This window comes from Polypterus senegalus, chromosome 2, assembly GCF_016835505.1.
Source record: "Polypterus senegalus isolate Bchr_013 chromosome 2, ASM1683550v1, whole genome shotgun sequence".
Taxonomy (NCBI): Eukaryota; Metazoa; Chordata; class Cladistia; order Polypteriformes; family Polypteridae; genus Polypterus; species Polypterus senegalus.
This window is the reverse complement of record NC_053155.1, coordinates 36,022,168-36,041,916: the sequence shown is the minus strand read 5'-3', so window position 1 is coordinate 36,041,916 and position 19,749 is coordinate 36,022,168.

The window sequence follows — 19,749 nt, the reverse complement described above, 5'->3', positions numbered from 1 at the left end:
CTCTGTGGGCAGATAAAGAGGCATTTGTTAGAGGAATCTGTGAGCAAGTGACACACCATCTGTGGTCTAGCAACCCACGTCCTGCTTACAGAGGAATCGAAGGATTACGCACATCTGAATCTGTTCCTCGGAGAGTCGCACTCAGGGTGGCTGATGGAACGGTCTTTACGGATGACACTGCAGTTGTGACCCGCTGGGCTGGCTACTTTGAGCAGTTGTTCAAAGCTGATCCTCCGGATAGGACATTGGATATCTTTGGGTCCACTGTACTTGAGGCTGATCCTCCAATTAGCTGTGAACCACCCAGTCTCACTGAGATTGCACAGGTGGTGAACAAGCTGAGGAGGGGGAAAGGCTGCAGGGATATGTGGTATCCAGGGTGAACTTCTCTAGGCTGTCCTCCTGGTATTGCAAGCAATCTTTACTTCCATTTGGGAGAGTGGCATCATCCCAACTGATTGGAAAAGGGGACTTGTCGTCCCTATCTGGAAAGGGAAGAGTGATCGCCTGGATTACAGCAACTACAGGGGGATAACACTGCTCTCGGTGCTGGGTAAGGTCCTTACTAGGGTCTTTCTAAATAGGATCCGTGATCACTTGCTCACCTACCAGCGACTGGAACAGTCTGGTTTTACACCAAAGAAGTCTACCATCGACTGGATTCTGGCACCGAGGGTTCTCATGGAGCGTAAACGCGAATACCAGCTGAGTTTCTTTGCAGACTTTGTCGATTTTTGCAAAGTGTTCAACTCAGTTGATCGACCTGCCCTGTGGGACATCCTGAGGATTTGCAGGATCCCCTCGAGGTTGCTGGATATCATGGCCGGTTTGTACACTGGTACTGTGAGTGCTGTGCAGAGTGGAGGCAGGACCTCTACGTTTTTCCCAGTTGATTGTGGGGTTCGTCAGGGGTGTGTTTTTGCTCCTACTCTGTTCAATGCTTGTATGGATTGGGTGTTGGGCAAGGTTGTGGGGTCCAGTGGCTGTAGGGCATCTGTTGGTGAAGAAAGGTTCACGGATCTTGACTTTGCTGACGATGCTGTGATCTCTGCAGAGTCAATGGGGTCTCTGATCAGGGCGCTCGAGAGACTGAGCGAGGAGTCTGAGTGTCTGGACTTGAGAGAGTCCTGGATAAAAAACAAGATCAATGACTTTAATGACCGCTTGGGCACAGCCATCAGTAGTGTGTCTGTCAGTGGCGAGAGTGTCGAGAGGTTTACTTACCCTGGCAGTGACATTCATGTCTCTGGTGACTCTTCCTATGAAGTCAGTAGACGGATTGGGAGAGCATGGGGGGTCATTAGTTCGCTGGAAAGGGGTGTGTGGCGCTCCCGATATCTATGCAAAAGGACGAAGGTCTAAGTCTTTAGAGTCCTGGTGCTTCCTGTTTTGCTATATGGTTGCGAGACATGGACGCTATCCAGTGACCTGAGACAAAGACTGGACTCCTTTGGTACTGTGTCTCTCCGGAAAATCCTTGGGTACCATTGGTTTGACTTTGTGTCAAATGAGAGGTTGCTCATAGAGTCCAGGATGAGGCAGATTACCTGCATTGTGAGGGAGCATCAGTTATGGCACTACGGCCATGTGATGCATTTCCCCGAGGGTGATCCGGCTCATAAGATCCTCATTGTAGGGGACCCTAATGGCTGGACCAGGCCAAGGGGTCGCCCATGTAGCACCTGGCTCAGGCAGATAGAGGGTCATTTCCGGAGGGTGGGACTGGATCGAGTGTCTACCTGGGGGGTTGAAAACCAGGATCCTGAGTTGTTTCATTGTGTAGTGGGTGCGGCAACGCACTGTAGCAGTGCATGCTCCCCAACTTGACTCGACTTGACTTTGTAGAAGCCCCTTTGGCAGTAATCTTCTTGGCTAAATCTCTGAAAGCTTTGCACACTTTATTTGCATGCAATGACTTATATTAAAATATTTATGTTATTTTTTGTTGCGTCAATATATATTTATGTTTATTTTAATATTATATAGAAGCAATAATCACTTATGTTATAAAAATATGTATTTGGTGATTTTTTTCAAGGAACTATATATTACCAATTATTGCCAATAGATGCACTTTTATTGTATTCATGTTTTTTTTTTTATTCTAACATAAAAGTTTCACAAGCAAATAATCACTGCACACATAAACTTTAAAATGCATTTAGTGTGTTGTAACACTTTTCCAAACTATTGTATATTATTTGATTGGAATTGTGCAGCAATAGGAGCAAAGGTGAAGTCAAAGCAGCAGACCAGATCATTGCTAACTCCGCCATTACACTTGCTCTTTAGTTCCTGAGGTAAAAGAATATTTTATTAACTGGAAATGAAACTGGTGCAGATTATTTGTTGACTGGTAATAGATGAGATGTATTTTTCGTTTGCCATATACAATATTTACCCTGTTTCAATATTAAGTTAATCTTTAAGTTATTTTTTATTTTTTTGTCCACTTTACTTATCTGTTACTTCATCTGTTTATTGTGCAGTTTTGGGCTCCGGGCTACAAAAAGAAAACACTGTAAAACTAGAATTCCAGAGAAGATTGACTAGACAAATTCCAGGGTTACAGGGTATGCAATATGAGAAAAGATTAAAGGAGTTGAACTTTTTCAGTTTAGACACATGGCGATTAAGAGGTGAAGTGACTGGAGTTTCTTAAAATTATAAAAAGCAATGAATACAATGCATTGAGGCTGTTACTTGAAAATGACTTCAACAGGAACACATATACCAAGTTGGAAACTTGTAAAAGGAACATTTTCCCCCAAAATGTTCCAAAGTTTTTCTTTACACAGAGATCCATAAACACATGGAATAAGTTACCAAGAAGTGTGGTAGACAGTATAGGACTTCAGGGACCTTCAAAACTCAACTTGATGTTATTTTAGAGGAACTATGTGCACAGGATTGGTGAGCTTTGTTTGGCTAACTAACCTGTTCTAGACATTTTTTCTAATGTTCTATTCATCTATTTTTCTTTTTTGACTTTTCTTAAACAGGGTCACAAAGAACAGGCATTTATTCTAGCAGTAATAGGTAAATAAACCTATAATATAGTTCATCACAGAATTCACTCACACATCATCAATTTAGAATAAATAATCAATCTAAAAGCTGTTAAAAGCAGCATTTCTGCAATATATAAAACCATTTTACAGTCCCTTCCTTTCCAAGATCCAAAAGGACAGTGGGAAAAAGATCATCTCACTCAACATCTTTGAGTGGAAGGTAGCAATGCAGAAAATCTACTGAAGCTCCATATGCACAAAGCATACAATTATTCCACTCAAAATTATATATCGAGCACATCTGTCTCACTTAAAATTGTCCAAAATGTTTCCAGGGCAAAACCCAACCTGCAAACACTGTGATCAAGTTCCATCCTCACTGGGTCACATGTTCTGGACCTGCTCCAAAATCTTTAAATGCCTTTCAGACAGCCTTTGTGTCACAATCTCTCCTAACCCATTAACAGCTGTGTTTGGTGGTCTCCCAGATGGGCTTAAAGTGGAGAAGGACAAACCAACTGTAATTGCCTTTACTTTACTATTGGCACGTAGACTTATATTGCTCAACTGGAAGAATCCTAACTCTTAACTCTCCTATTCTAAGTCAGTGGGCAACTGATGTTTTATACTATTTGAAACTGGAAAAAATCATATTCTCACTTAGAGGATCTGTGCAAAACTTTTTAAAAACCTGGCAGGATCTACAGTAATTAATAACATTTCAGAATAAGCATTTAAAACATTAAGGAAGCAGATTCTCTCTCCTTTTTTCTTCTCCATTTATTCACTTATTAATTCATCTATTTACTTATTTTTCCTAGCTTTAAGTTTTACTCTGCTGGCTTAGCTCTCTTTCTCAGGGGTGGGGGTTGATTTGGTTCCGATCTTATTTTTGTAAAAATCGATTTATTTGCATGGAATGTTGTGTGATTTCAATAAAATCAATAAAATTAAAAAAATGAAAATTAAAAGCTGTTATATCAATTAGCACATAACGTAATCTCCAGGTTGTAATTTCCAAACACCTTCTTTATTACAGTAACATCTCAGTCTCATAACTCTCACTCTAGGAACTCTTTTCCCATGTCATCTCCCAGTTCTTTACCATTTCTTACAGTGCCACCTACTATTGAATTTAATAACATTGATAATTCAACAAAACATCTCCCCCTTTCTTAAGGATCTAACTCCCCATCTAAAACTTCCTGGCAAAAGGCAAAATAAAAAAAACAGCAGAATAAAAGAACAACAACAGAATAATCTGTTCCACTAATGGTTCCGTCCCATAGTCTTTTAACCACACAGGAAGGTGGTCTTTCCATTTCCTTTGGAGAACAATAAAGCAGGTGGGTTCGATGTTGGAATCGGAGGCAGATTACTCTCAAGGAAGAAATCCCTGTGTGATTCAAGGGGAGTAGCCGGAGGCACATCACAGGATGGGTCCGTGGGTGATGCGTCAATTGGCGAATCGGCAGATGGTGTGCAGGGGGACAGATGTGCTGCATTCTAAACTTTACCATCACCAAGCATGTAGCTACTTTCTCCAGTTTTGTCACATACAGCTATGGGATTACTGTACTGTGGCAATCCTTTAGGCACTTGGGTGGGCATTTTTACTCACACTTTGTCCCCCTTTGCCAGTAATGGAACACAAGCTCCTCTTTTATCATCTGTGCATTTCTTCCTCTAATCCTGTTTAGCAGCAACACATTGTCTTATGCTTTCATTGTCTTGTCCAATAGATGTCGACAAATGAAACACATTCAATTCAGTATGCATCTTATGCCCATGAAGCAGGTCAAAAGGCAAGACACCCATTGTCACATATGGCATATCTCTAAAAATATGAAGGAATTCCCCAATTGGTGATTTCCAGGGCCTTTGCTCCAAATGAAGCATTTTTACTGTTTCCTTGAGTTCTCAATTAAATGTTTCAATTGCCCCATTACCCTGAGGGTGATAATTAGCAGATCTAATGTGTTGAATATCCCTTTCTTTTAAGAATGTGGACAGCATAGAGGAAGTTAACTGAGGGCCATTATCAGTATTGAGGGTTGCCATAGCAACTGAAAACAGATACTAAAATTAGCTACAGCTGGACAGTAATTTGTGATGTAAAACTAACTTTTCGCCATTTTGAATAATAGTCAGGCATAGCAACAATAGGCCTGGTTCAATCGTAGATGGCCCTATGACATCAAAGGCCACTTTATGCAACAGCCCATCTGGGAAAGGTACAGGTTGTAACAGCATGGCACACATGTTTGTGATTTTATTATTAGATTGGCAAGGTCGACAGGACTTCGCTATCATGACAAGTTCATCCATGTTTGGCAACCAGTACAGGTTTGTGAAGCCTCTGTGTTTTGCGGACAATTCCTTGATGACCTTCGTGTGCTAGGTCCTCAATCGCCTGCCGCAGTATAACCAGTGCAATCTATTGATCTGCATCTCCAAACACAAAATCATCTTCAACAGACAGTTTGTGCCATATACGAAAGTACAGTACAAGTTCATCCATCCATCCATCCATCTTCCAACCCACTGAATCCGAACACATGTTCATCAGGTTCAAATTTAATATTTGCAGGCCATCTGGAATGAATGCAATCCTGTAAAGAACTCAGTTCCAGGCACGATGCAGAAGCAACTTCAAAGTCTGAATGGCTTACTGAAGGGCAGAAAGACAACATACTCCAGTTGTAATTCAGATGGTGCATCAGAAGCAGATAGTGGGAGTCGAGACAAGCAATCTGAAGTTGAATTTTGTACTCCCGGGTGGTACAACACATCATAATTAAATCAAAGGAGACGTGTTGACCAAAGGCCAATATGCAAACCTGCTCTTCTATTCCTTTTGTGGTATGAAGTGCTGTAAGGGCCTGGTGATCTGTTTTCAAAGTGAATTGTTGTTGCCACAGACATGTTTACCACTTTTCATCACACATGCTAAGACCTACTTTTCCACTGTAGAATACTTGCTCTCTGCCTGAGAAAGTGTATGAGAAGCAAAGACACAAGTGCGCTCTATTCCATCTGCATGCATTTATGTAAATACTGCACCCATCCCATAGTCTGAAACATCAGTTACTATAGCTGAAGGCAAAGCAGGATTAAAAATTGCCAGAGCAGGACTGGTAAAATTGCTTGACCCTATGGAAGCTTTGCTGTGCTTCCTTTGTGAAGTCAAAATTAGATTGTTCACATAAACAAATACGCATAGGATCTACTTTCGTGGCATAATGTAGTATAAACTTTGCATACCATGACGTGTGACCTAAAAATGAATGCAGAATAGAAGCATCTGTGGGAAGGGGTGCATTAAGAAAAGCATCTACATGCTCCGTTTCTGGCAAAATACCCTTCTGTTTAAATTACATGCCCCAAAAAACAAAGGGATGAATGGTTGAAATGACTTTTGTCCTTGATTAATTGAAGACCCACCTTCTCCAAGCATTTTACAACAGCTGAGAGGTGACAATTATGTTCAGCAACCATGGATCCATAGATAATAATATTATCAAGATAATTCTGGACAAATGGAAGATGATGGAGAAGTGTTGACAGTAACCTTTGAAACACGGCTAGAGCTAATGTCAGCTCATAGGAGACATGGCAAAAACAAAACAAGCCATTGTGTGTTATAAATGCAGTCAGGTCCCTACTCTTCTCATGCAGGAGTACTTGATGGTAAGATCTTACAAGATCAATAGTGGAGAGAGAATACAGTAGCACCTCGTAATTGACAAAGCAGTTGGTCAATATGTGGCAGCGGAAAAGAATCAACAATAACAGCCTTATTAGGGTCACAGAGATCCACACATAAGTGTATACCGCCAGATTTATTTTGTGTGACTACTATCAATGATAATTGACTCAATAATTCCTGAGTCAAGCAAACAGCTCATCAGTTTTATCTTTAAAGTCACAGGAGATGCAAGGTCTCATAACGTAGAGATATACTGAGCCACAGTTTTGTTGTGTTGTTGGGCTCTACTACGAAATTTATGGTTTTCAACAAACACATTGTATACTTGGGCAGGAAATGCGCCTTCAACACCGCTACGGTCTTGGCATTGTATAGAAAAGTCTGTGTCCTTCAGTGCCTTGTTTCCCAGCTTCTATTCATTCGTCTCCATCTGCACCAATAACAAGCAAATAATTTTCAAAAATCTTCATCGACATGTCAAATGGAAGCATGGGCTCTGCTGAACAGGAAAGAAAAGCAGATAGTAGTGGATTCGTAGAGGCATCCATCGTTGCTTGACATTTGTCCTTGTCTCCAATGTTTTATTTCTACCAGTACGTAAAGAAATCTCTAGATTGTAATTTCTAAACACCTTCCTTATTACACCAACATCTCGATCTCATAACTCTCCCTCTAGGAGCTTGCCTCTCTCTATTCTTTATATTATTAGTTCTTACAGTGCCACCAACTATTCAATATTAATAACATTAATAACTCAACATAACAAAAGAGTTTTTTTATTTATTGTGGAAATAAACTTTACTTTATGGAAAAAACTGAGACAAAACAGAATGAAAGCATGCAAGCGTCGCACAGAAAATATTCCTCTTGAGTCTTCTACTCAAGTACTGTTTAGTAATGATTTAATTACTGATACCAGGTACCATACTTTTCTGTTTTTTAATATTTTTTTCATTATTGTCTTTATGCATGATTCCACTTCTTGTTTTCGATTATTTTTCTGTCCATCCTTCATGAATTGTCTGTTGATGATGAAGAAGAAAGAAAAGAGTTTTTGTTTAATTTTGTTGGATTTTCTCATTACTTTTTACTTTGGAGTCACTGTAATTAATATATATAGCACATGCAGATATTTTTGTTGTTTTTGTTAATGGTCTTGCATTGAACTATGTAAATATAATGACATTACTGTAAATAGTTATTGGCACCTGCAGCTGCGTTTATCCAAAATTACCAAAGTGTTGCAGCTCCAGCTTGTAAATGGGATCCAGCAAAAGCCTGACGCGTTGAAATGATTCCACGAACAAAATATCTTCATTTTTAAAAGTTTTAGTTAAAATTCAAAGTAAAACAGTCCACACAAAAAAGTGAAAATTTAAATAGTTAAAAATTAGAAAAGTTCTTGTTTAAGAGAAGTTCCGTTCAAAACTTAAATCTTGTTACATTTGTAATTGTTATAAAATCACTTCTAGACATTTCTGAACCATTTCTAAACATTTCTGAACTATTTCAAAACAGTCAGAAAACTGTATGCCTATCCCATTTCTATGCTGAAAATGGGTCTTTTAAGTCCCTGCTAGTACTGGGCAACCTATTCTAAACATCAACTGACTCAAATAACGCACTGTATCTTAGTTAGAAGAAGTTCCTCTCCGACTTCTATTATTAACTAACAAAGGATAAAAGGCTATACCATTGTCTGTGACTCTGACTAAGCAAACACTAATATCACTTAACCTTAAGCATTACTTTCTAAAATTGGCTCTTACAGCACCTCTGGAATAAATAATCTGTTTTTGAAGAGTCATCATTGTATGTGTCTCCATTCTCCCATCCCCTGTTTGTTCAGTTATGGCTCCAGATGCCCGGAGTCTGAAACTTTGCAATGGTACCATTGTACGGGGCACCAACCTCATGCACCATCACAGGCCCCTAATGCTGCTCACCACAGCTCCTAGTTGTCAGTTTAACTTTATCACTAGTTATACTTCTTTTTGAAATATTAGATTACTAGCCATACCCTGCGGCTTCGCCCGCGTATTAGTAAAGCAGGACAGTGAGGAGGGCCCGGCCCAGCTCTTTACTCCTGACATCACTCTTCCCCCTCCCCTCGGCCTGCAGCCTCTGTCTCGGATTAGTGGCAATAAATCACTCCTGCAAGCGAACTATGATTCTTAGCACAACAAGAGAAATCGCAAAATCAACTGGAATATTCAAACAAATTATAGAAAAAAAAAAACGAAATCCTTTAAGTAGCGCTCTCGTTCACTAACTAAGTGGAGTTAAGGTTATGCCCCGAGGCAGCCCGATGAGTCTCTCTCAGATTCACACTAATAAATCGGTACCATAAGCGAACTATGATACTTAGCACAATGAGAAAGTTGCATAATCAACGGAATGTTCAAATCAAATCAAAATGTATGTATAAGGCACAATTTTAAAACGCCATAAGTGTAAACCAATGTGCTGTACAATAAAATCAAAAAATATCAGTACTAAATCATTATACGAACAAAGGACAAAAATTTCATAAATACTAAAACAAATAAGTTAAAAGAACCGATTAGAAGATAAACAATTTACAGAAAAACGATGGATATGAAAACATTTATAAATTATTAATAAAACTGATACCAGAGTTACTCATATACAGTTAAAAGCAATTGAAAATAAGTCTTTTAAGTCTTATTAATTTGATTGTAATCATTCCATACAAATCGATCAATTTTTACAAAGTGTGTTTTAAGTCTAAATTTAAACATTTGAGTTGAAGAAGCTAACCTAATTTCAATTGGCAGAGCATTCCATAACTTTGGTGCTAGTACTACAAAGGCACAATCACCCCTTGTCTTCATCTGAGACTTTGGCACAACCAACAATTGCAGTAGAGAGGAACGTAAGGCAAATTATAGAAAAAACCTGATCTAAATCCATTTGCAGACAGACATAAAAACAGGTTTAAAAAACTAAGAAATTTGACCACAACATTTTTAAAACTGTTTTTAGTGAGCACCTATGGGCCAAGGGTAACCTACATTCCAAATTTCAAGTCCCAAGTTCTCATGGTTCGGGAGATTTCATGATGAGCGAGTCAGTGGTATTTGGCTTTTATATATATAGATTAGAAGTTATCCTTATGAAATTAAAAAAATGCAAAAATTACCATATTAGTTATGAGTATTACAGTTAATATATTTACACATAGATGCTTAGTAGGTTATTTTATCCAAAGGAACTAGCAAGACATACTGTATGTGAAAGCATATACAATGAATATTTAAGTTTAGTCGAGTAGTTGAAAGAGTTTAAATATTTTAGTTAATGCCATTTTGCATGTAGCAGAGGGCGTAATTTGTATTAAAGTTAAATAAAAGTAAACATTTTTTTCCAACTGCATACATTTCTTAACAATGTAAAAATGATTACAGTTTGACTCACTACCATAACTGTTATTTTCTAGGTTTCAAACTTAAAACCTCAAGCCAACAGTTTAATGATCCTTTTTTGCTCAACAGCCACAAGCCATGTTTAACTTTCAAGAACTGATCATTTATTTGGCCCTTGCTAACAGCTTCTATAAAATTGCATGTTATTACTGCGTGCTATTAAAGAAACTGAGAACAACTAAATTAATCTGCCTTTTACTCTGAAAAAGAGAAGAAACCTAATGAAAAATTGTTCATGCGTTACAATTCCAAAAGCTTTTAATGCCATTCATTTAGCTCATTACAAACAGTTTAATGCAGTTTGACATGACCTATACACCAGGCTTTTTGCATAGTCTGGACACATTAACAAAGAAGGCCTGTCTTTTAGACTGACTAAATAACTGCTGTCATGTTATTTATAATATTAATTGATTGGGAAAAGAAAGAAAAATACATATAATTTGATAAATGGAATGTTTTCCTTCCATTGAACAAATACATGTATAATCCAGGAACATGTGCAAATACCTTTTTAGATTTGGGAGAACAAAGATGAAACTAGGAAAAGTAACAAAGTACCATTGGAAAACTGCATTTTATGAAATTTCTTTTGTATATAAATTGTATTTTAAATCTGATAAGCAGCATATCATGCAGTAAGGATGTTTGTTATTCTTCGGTTGTTTTAGATATTCTATACTCTGATACTTATAGTGATACTTCTAACACAAACTTTAGAGCACAAATCAAACTATTCTAAAAAATGTCAATTTTCTAAACACCTACTGATGCAAGCTACAGGCTCATGACAATAAAGAATATAGAGAAGCTGATCTGTAGTGATACATGAAACTGAATTTGCGGCAAAACTCTGTGTTGTGTTTTGCAAAAAAAAAAAAAAAAATTGGAAATAAAATTCTTCCAGTGAAATGTTGACACACAAGAAAAAAGGTGTTTATTTTCCTGTCTGGAAACACATACATCAATTCTACATGCATTTGCTTGATATTTAGTGTTTATATAAAGATCTCTAGTTAAAACAAAACAGCGTCCTGTGAATAAAAATAATAAAAAAAAAAAAAAACAAAGGAAGCGTTGGGTCATCAGGGGTGACCATGTTTATTGTCCAAATTGAACAGATGCAAAAAAATTAAGTTTGAAAATATACAGTATATGTCAGTTTTGACGTTGTGTTGGCTACTTCACCTGTTAATCGCTTCTTCACAAAGGTCCATATTGCACAGAAGCTAGGTCCTGAATGACGAAGACTGCCTGTGACACATTGCCTGTACTGTATATTGGTGAGAATGGATCTGCTGGTGTTCAGAGAGGAAGTGATGTCCACTCTATAGCAAATGGAAATTGTGTTAGTGGCAGTGTTACATCAAAATCCTTCTTTGTTTTTTCAGTTTATCCCAGACTTGTGAGACATACCTGAGACTCAAGTGTCTGACAGTGCATATTCTCAAATATGATAAGGTGTTTGTTAGGGATGGGATGGATGAATGGAAGCAGCAGTGGCTCTCCATTTCTTTTGAACATAAAACAAAGTAATGTGCATTTTACTGTGTCTTCATGTGAAAGACATGTAGCTTGTCACATTAAAAAAATGTACGTCCCTCTTTCGAAGTGATGTGAAACATCATTGATTTTACTGATGTGGTATGTATTACAATTGTTACGCAGCAGCTGAAAAGAACTAAATGAAACACTTAAATTAGAAATGAATGATTATTTTTTTCCACTCAAAGCAAAATGTAAAACCGCCATACAACTTTAATGAGTTTCATAGATATCAGAATTACCTGCAAAATAAATTTTGAATCATTTTCATGAAAGCATATGCAAACTGAAATTTACCAGTTTATTTGTCTGCAAAAATGCTATATACTCAGCAGTGACCAAGCACATATGTGATGACCAACTGGAAAACAGTCTTATATAGAATGACAGTGTTTTAGGGTTGGACAAAAGAATAGTCAATAAACAAGTAGGGGTCTGTTGCAAAAAAGAACTTGGAGCTCCAGTGAGTAAATTAAAGAAAAGTCAAAAAATAACAAATCAAGTAATGAGCCGTTCCCTGATTAAGTTTTTTTTTTGTTATTGTTTTGGAACAAATTAAAAAGCTTGGACACCACATTCTAGTTTGAAGTAGTCTGAAATAATGTTGTTAATACAAACTGAGGCTTCTGGACTGATATACAGTAGTTTCATCCATGCGCATATGTTTGTGCCTAACCAGTTTGGGCTTTGCAGGGTACAAGAGGCTGTATCTGATTTCAGATCTACATACGTGCTGTTTAATGCTGTAGACTGTGGCACGTTTAACAGCAGTTGCAGGGAAGAATAATGGGAAAATATGAATGCAGTTATTTTGAAATATAATCTCATTTTTATTTGGCCTATACTTTGTTGAAATGAGCAATAAGGTTTTTCGGCTTAGAGGCATTCCATACAATGTGCACGGTAGGCTGATGAGATCTCGATGTCCAATTTAAAGTCCTCTCCAGTTATTTTAGAGAACACTACAGCTACAGTATGAATTTCACTGGGTTTGGAAATTCCCATTTTTCAGAAAAGACCAATTCTGATGCTGTTCCTTCTATATTTATCTTCCAGCGCAGTTTGTCAGCAAGCACTCTGTATTCTGATTTTGCAGCCGTTGCTTTTTCATCCACAGTGGAAGCCACTTGTTCAGCTATTTCAATACGGGTCATAAATGCTTGCAAGTACTCTTAATTTTACTCTCTAAACTTACTCCAATGTTCCTGTATTTTTTCATCAATTTTTTATAACATTTCTGTAAAGGTTGTAGTAAACTTAGTACATAAATGTTGAACAGAAAATATCACTATATGCAGATGATATGGTACTGTATATATCTGACCCACAAAATTCTGTGCCAGCAATCCTAAATGCGTTAACAGTTTTTCAAAAGATATCTGGACTCAATTTGAATTAAAGTATGCTTTTTCCAGGGAATTCTCTAGTACACAATATTGAACTGGACACCTTCCCATTTATCTTAGTAGATCACTTTAAATATTTAGGGGTAAATATCACAAGTAAATACAGTGTTACCCGATACTTTGAATGATTCTAACTTTGAATGTAAAATTTAAGAGAAATACTGTATGATCCAGACTTTGAACTGTGTGCACAGTGAAAAAAATGCATCAAAAGATGGCACTTACATAGCGACCATAAACGTCATCTGTTATGCTCTCAAGTTGTCTCTCCCGCTTGCTGTGAAACAATCTCTTGCATAATAACTACTCATGGTGGCTCTAAAATCCATACTGACCCCAACTCTCTCTTCTGTTTCTTTTTCCGGTTTCTTTGTGGTGGTGGCCTGCGCCACCTCCACCTACTCAAAGCTTCATGATGCTCCAACAATGATGGATGGATTTAAAGGCAGAAGTCTACGTGACCATCATCATCATCAAGCCCTTCCGTGAGAACCCTAAATCCAAAGAGGACTGTTTGATTTATGTTAGGTAGAATGCCCAGAGGGGACTGGGCGGTCTCATGGTCTGGAATCCCTACAGATTTTATTTTTTCTCCAGCCGTCTGGAGTTTTTGTTTTTTCTGTCCCCCCTGGCCATTGAACCTTACTCTTATTCAATGTTAATTAATGTTGATTTATTTTGTTTTCTTATTGTGTCTTTTTTCTATTCTTTATTATGTAAAGCACTTTGAGCTACTGTTTGTATGAAAATGTGCTATATAAATAAATGTTGTTGTTGTTGTTGTTGTTTTCAGGGCTATTTTTCGCTTTATTTTATGTGTGGTTGATTGTATATATAACCCCTATCTATTAACTGTGGCATCCATGAAGAGTGTGGAAGAAACAAAGCCTAAGAGAAAGGATGTAGTATCGACAATTAAGGTGAAAAAGGAACTTACTGTGAAGTACAGGTGTTTGGCATGTTTATGGAATGTGACCCTCCCCCCTTCCAAACAGTAACCTTTCTCTTCTTCTCTACCTGGGATATCACAACTCCTCCATAAGGTACAGTAAATGCAATTTTCATTTTATTATACAGTATTTACATATTTTATTTATATTTTACATGTTTTAATTTATTATTATAGGGCATTTAATTGTGTTATGTTTGCCTTCAATTATGTGTATTTGCTGTTTAAGATTATTAGAATGGGTATTGTTTAGGGTCTGGGAATGGATTAATTCACTTTCCATTATTTCTAATAGGGAAAACTGATTCGAACTTTAAACAATTCAGAGTTTAATTGGCCTTCTGAAACAAATTAACTTCAAAGTGTGAAGCACCACTGTATAAAACTCTTTTCAACAACATTTTGCTGTGTGCCTTTGGAAAAATCTGCCCTTCATCTTACATTAGCAGGGAGAATCAACATTGTTAAGATCACCATCCTTCCCAAGCTTCTCTTCCTAATTCAAACCATCCCAATATACATTAACAAATAATTTTTGAATAAATTTGACTCAGTCATTACTTAATTTATTTGGAATTCAAAACATCAACTCTACAATGACCTAAAGCAGAAGGGGGTATGGCACTACCTAACTTTCAATTTTATTATTGGGTGGCAAATATACAAGCTATAAAGACCTGGCGCCTCATGTATAATGCCATGCGTAGAATTCACACCATAACATGACATGAGCACAAAAGCCAAAATGTGCTTACGCACAGAAAAATCCAGATGCAGGAATCTGTGTGTACTCCAACTTTCGCATTCTTCTGCTCCATAAATCCCGGTTTGCGTGAAAAGTAACAGTCGTGCACGCGCCTTCTGTCCCGCCCCAACTCCTCCCAGAATTACGCCTCTTTGAATATGCAAATGAATATAAATCGCCCTTAAGCTCAGCCTTCTGTGAAAAGACATTGGGAAAAGCACAGGGGAAAATATAAGAATTTCAGCGAATACCAAGTGAAGGCAAAGGAAAAACATACTATTTGTTTATTTAAACCGTGGTATAATCAACAAAAGGAAGCTGATCGAGTGTCATAGCGTGTTGGAGAAACTTGAAAGCTCACGTTCACAAAATCGCACAGTGCCGGAAATAAAATAGAAGTTGTCGGATATCAAAGTCGCCGTGAAAAGGCGAGTCGTAGCCCATTGTCTGAGTGTCATATGAAAGCTTATTAGGGTACAGAGAAAAAAAAGGCACACAGTGGGGAAAAAGCATGAAATGTCAACTTCAATCTCGAAATTTCCACTTTAATCATGTAAAATCGTTTAATTAACCAGTTTCTTAAATCACATCGCAATTAAAGTAACATGTTAAATGCTTTGTTATGTATGTGATCTTCTATGTGCTCTGTGTGTGTGAATCACTACTTGCTTCTTAAACCAGCTCTCTTCCTCTGACTGGACACAGAAACCATTACATTCGTGATATTACAGCTCTCTGAATAACGAAAATACTGAGATGTATACGTGATATCATTTTCATGATGATAGGAGTTAAAGCACGTTATTAAACATGGGTTTCACAGCGCAGTGATTGTGCGCAACCTTCGATGAAATTATTTATTGCAGCAGTACTCATGGTCGGCTCTAGGCTTGTGGCAGCCCCGGGGCAGAGAAAGAATTGGTTGCCCCTTTGCCCGCCAATGTCAATATGGTATCTTATACACGGCGGATGGCCACGTCCGTTGTGGACACTGCATAGTCGTCTCGTGCTCATGACACAAGCGTTTAACTTTTGTCGAAATTTGCTGCTGCATTTTTAACTGTGTCGTTATTTTCTCTTTCTGGTTTATATTCAATATATATTGGTGTGGCCGCCCCTGCAGTCCTTGCTTTTCTTTCTCCAAGTAACCGATTGCCACACAATCAGCTATGTAATATGTTTCACAATCAGCTATATTTCTTCAAAACGTTTAAGGAACATTGAAATATCTTCATAGTACATGTTTAATTTTTCTATCCTTTACGCCAGTCCCAGTGAAGAATATAGATTATGTAAACGAAGTTAAAGTTTTATCTGTATAATGTAACTAGCAAAATACCCGCGCTTCGCAGCGGCAAATTACTGCCTTAAAATTTTTATTAAGAAGAAAATTAAACCTTTTTAAACTGAGGGAAAATATACGAATAATTATTTGTTAAGGATCTCTTTGTATACCACATTGTCAGTTCGGCTTTCCGGTTGTAATATGACCAAGCTGTGCGCTGATTTACTTTTGAGCATGCAACGTACAGGTGGCCATGTGAAAAGTAATCTTGTCTCAAATCTCACAGCTTGGATTGCTGCTGTCATAATCAGTTTTAGTTTCATGGTTTGTTTCAATTATGACAGTATTTGCAGGACTTGTGTTGAAGTGACATTCGGCATCTGTCAAGCTTTGTAAGCACACAACCGGTTTCATCGATAACATCCAGCTTTTGAGAGATTAAACATTCATAAACATCAAAGTGTCCACTAATGAAATCGTCACCTGTCAATCTAAGATGTTTAAGAGGCATTGGCGATTGTCCAAAGGTGTAAAATATTTGGCCATTTTGGTACACTTGAAATCAACAACCGAACAATTCAGCGGCAGCCATCAACTCACATGCAGAACCATAGGTGAAGGGCTTAAGCATTTCACTCTTCTAGTGCTCCTGTGTAGTATAATTATCTCCTGTACCGTCATCAGTCCACACCTTGAACCTGTCCCAGTCATTCAATACATAAGACACAATGTTCCTCCGGATATCAAGAGTGAGACTGATATGGCCATGCAATATATAACAAAGAGAATGGAAAAGGTAGGTGCCATCTCTGGGCATGGAAACCACTCGGTAAATGACAGTTCTTTGATCGATGGTGATCACCTCAATAGATATGTTAATGGGGGTACGGTTAGAACGATAAAGGAAATGGGTACCTGAACAATCTAAAGCAAATCTAAAATACCTACACAATAACTACAATCGTAATAAACAAAAACAGCGGAGAAGCCGTGGATTAAATAAAAAGGCTGTAGTTATCAGCAGGGAGACGTGAATCCCGTGGAGAAGCAAGGAAGGGAATGTAGAGACCGGAGCGATGGACAGCCTTATATAGGCAGGCAGCCAACAACGTGGGAGGCGCTGGGATGGGGTGACCCAACGCCGCCTCACATGGTGACCGAGCTGCAGGCTATGGACATATATATGTATGTAAGTAGGATTCAGGTAGCGTTTGGAACCCGCGTACCAAATTTCTTGAAGATGGGCCCATAAGTAACAAAGACTGTTGGAAAGTTCAATATGGCGGCCGACAGTGGCGTCATACCACCGAAATAAGTATGTACATTGGTTTCAGTTAGCGCAGGGAAGCCGCCTACCAAATTTCGTGAAGATGGGGCCATAAATAAGAAAGTTCAACATGGCAGACGTTGTTGACCATTATGACCATTATGCGTAGAATTTCAAAATGAATAATAAAAAAATAAACTGTAAGGAATGACCCTACCAAATTTCAGCCTTCTACCTACACGGGAAGTTGAAGAATTAGTGATGTTGGAAAGTTCAATATGGTGGCTGACAGTGGCATCATACCACTGAAATAAGTACGTACATCGGTTTTGGTTAGCGCAGGGAAGCTGCCTACCAAATTTTGTGAAGATGAGGCCATAAATAAGAAAGTTCAACATGGTGGACGTTGTTGACCGTTATGACCGTTACGTGTAGAATTTTGAAATGAAACCTGCTTAACTTTTGTAAGTAAGCTGTCAGGAATAAGCCTGCCAAATTTCAGCCGTCTACCTCCACGGGAAGTTGGAGAATTAGTGATGAGTGAGTGAGTGAGTCAGTCAGTCAGTCAGTCAGTCAGTCAGTGAGGGCTTTGCCTTTTATTAGTATAGATAAACATATTTTGCTGCATTTCATCTTAATAATGATATCATCATCATATGTAAATACGCACTTTATAAAGTGGCTCAGGTTGTGTAATATTATAACTGTAGTGCAAGTTTACAGTGGGGTGATTGTACTTATAAGTACAAACAGTTCTACAAGGAGCAATTGATTGAGTGCGTTTAAAGTTCTTGGGATGAAACTGTTTCTGGATCGCGAGGTCCGTACAGGAAAGGCTTTGAAATGTTTTGCCATGGCTGAGACAGCGTGTGCTTGATGCTGTATACCGATAATTCTCTTTCTGATCACCTGCTGCTGTGATTCCCCACTCAGATACAGTGATGAAAATACTCTGAGTGGTGCAGTGAGAGTAATATGATCCGCTGTGGCAAATAAAAGAGTAACCACACAGGAACAGTAGCACTGCTTTGACGCTGGGTGCTGCCAGTCTGCAAAACCAAATAGAGAACTTGTGTACGACAAGGTATGAGGTACCATGGAAAAGTGCGTGGCTTTACGCCAAGTGTAGGTTTTATACATCGCGTTTTGAACGTGGAAAAGCTCTTACGCAACATTTCTGTGCATACGCACTGTTTATACATGAAGCCCCTGGACATCAACTCAAATCAATGAATATTCACATGCCTTGTCTGCAATAAAAATAAATTCTTGCAGTACTTCTTTATATTCCCTGCTCCAGTTAATACAAATTACCATTAATATACTAATAATCCAATTGCCTTTCATTCTCTCAGAAACCACTGTAGGAAGCACTTTAAAATAGAAAAGATTTTATCTGTTGCATCTCTACATGACAACCAACTTTTTCCAACCTCTCAAATATATACACTATTCAATGTCTGGAAAATGTACAGGATTAAATCACTTACAGACTTATACATAGATAATATCTTTGCATCCTACAAACAACTATTCTTCATATTCAACTTCTCATCAACACAATTCTTCCACTACTTTCAAGCTAGAAACTTTTCTAAACAGAACCTGCCCAATTTTCCTCACCTCCCACCTTATTCTCTGCCAGAAGAAATACTGATCAGTCGTGAAGACTCAGATAGCATCCCTACAATTTATAAAAATATTTTAATGTGCCTTCCTTTCAAAGAACTCAGAGTAAGGATCTGTCACTTAATATTTCAGAAAAGGAGTGGAAGGCAGCCATGTACAGAATACACTCAAGCTCCATACATGCAAAGCATTCAATCCCTCAACTTAAAATCTTTTACTGAGCTCATTTATTTTGTTTAAAATTGTCCAAAATGTTTCCAGAGCAAGATCCAACCTTTGAACGTTGCAAACTAGCTCTAGCCTCACTGGCCCACATGTTTTGTGCCTGCACCAAATTAACACCATTTTAGACAGAAATCTTTGCATGCCTATCAGACAGCCTAACAGTTGTGTTTGGTGGACTCCCAGATGGGCTTAAAGTGCAGAAGGACAAACAAACTGTAATTGCATTTACTTCACTATTAGCACTTAGACTTATCTTGCTCGACTGGAAGATTCCTACCCCACCACTTTTAAGTCAGTGGGTAAGTGACATCCTATACTATTTGAAATTGGAAAAAATCTAATTCAGACTTAGAGGATATGTTCAAAACTTTCGTTTAAAATATGGCAGGATATAATCAATAACATTTTAAAATAAGCTTCCATTTTGGAGAAAGAATACCTTTCCTTTCTTGTTCCTTTTATAGAGAAGCTTTGGTTTCTGGCTCTCCTCTCTTTCTTTTGGGTGGTGGTTGAATTTTGCTTTGCTTTGTTG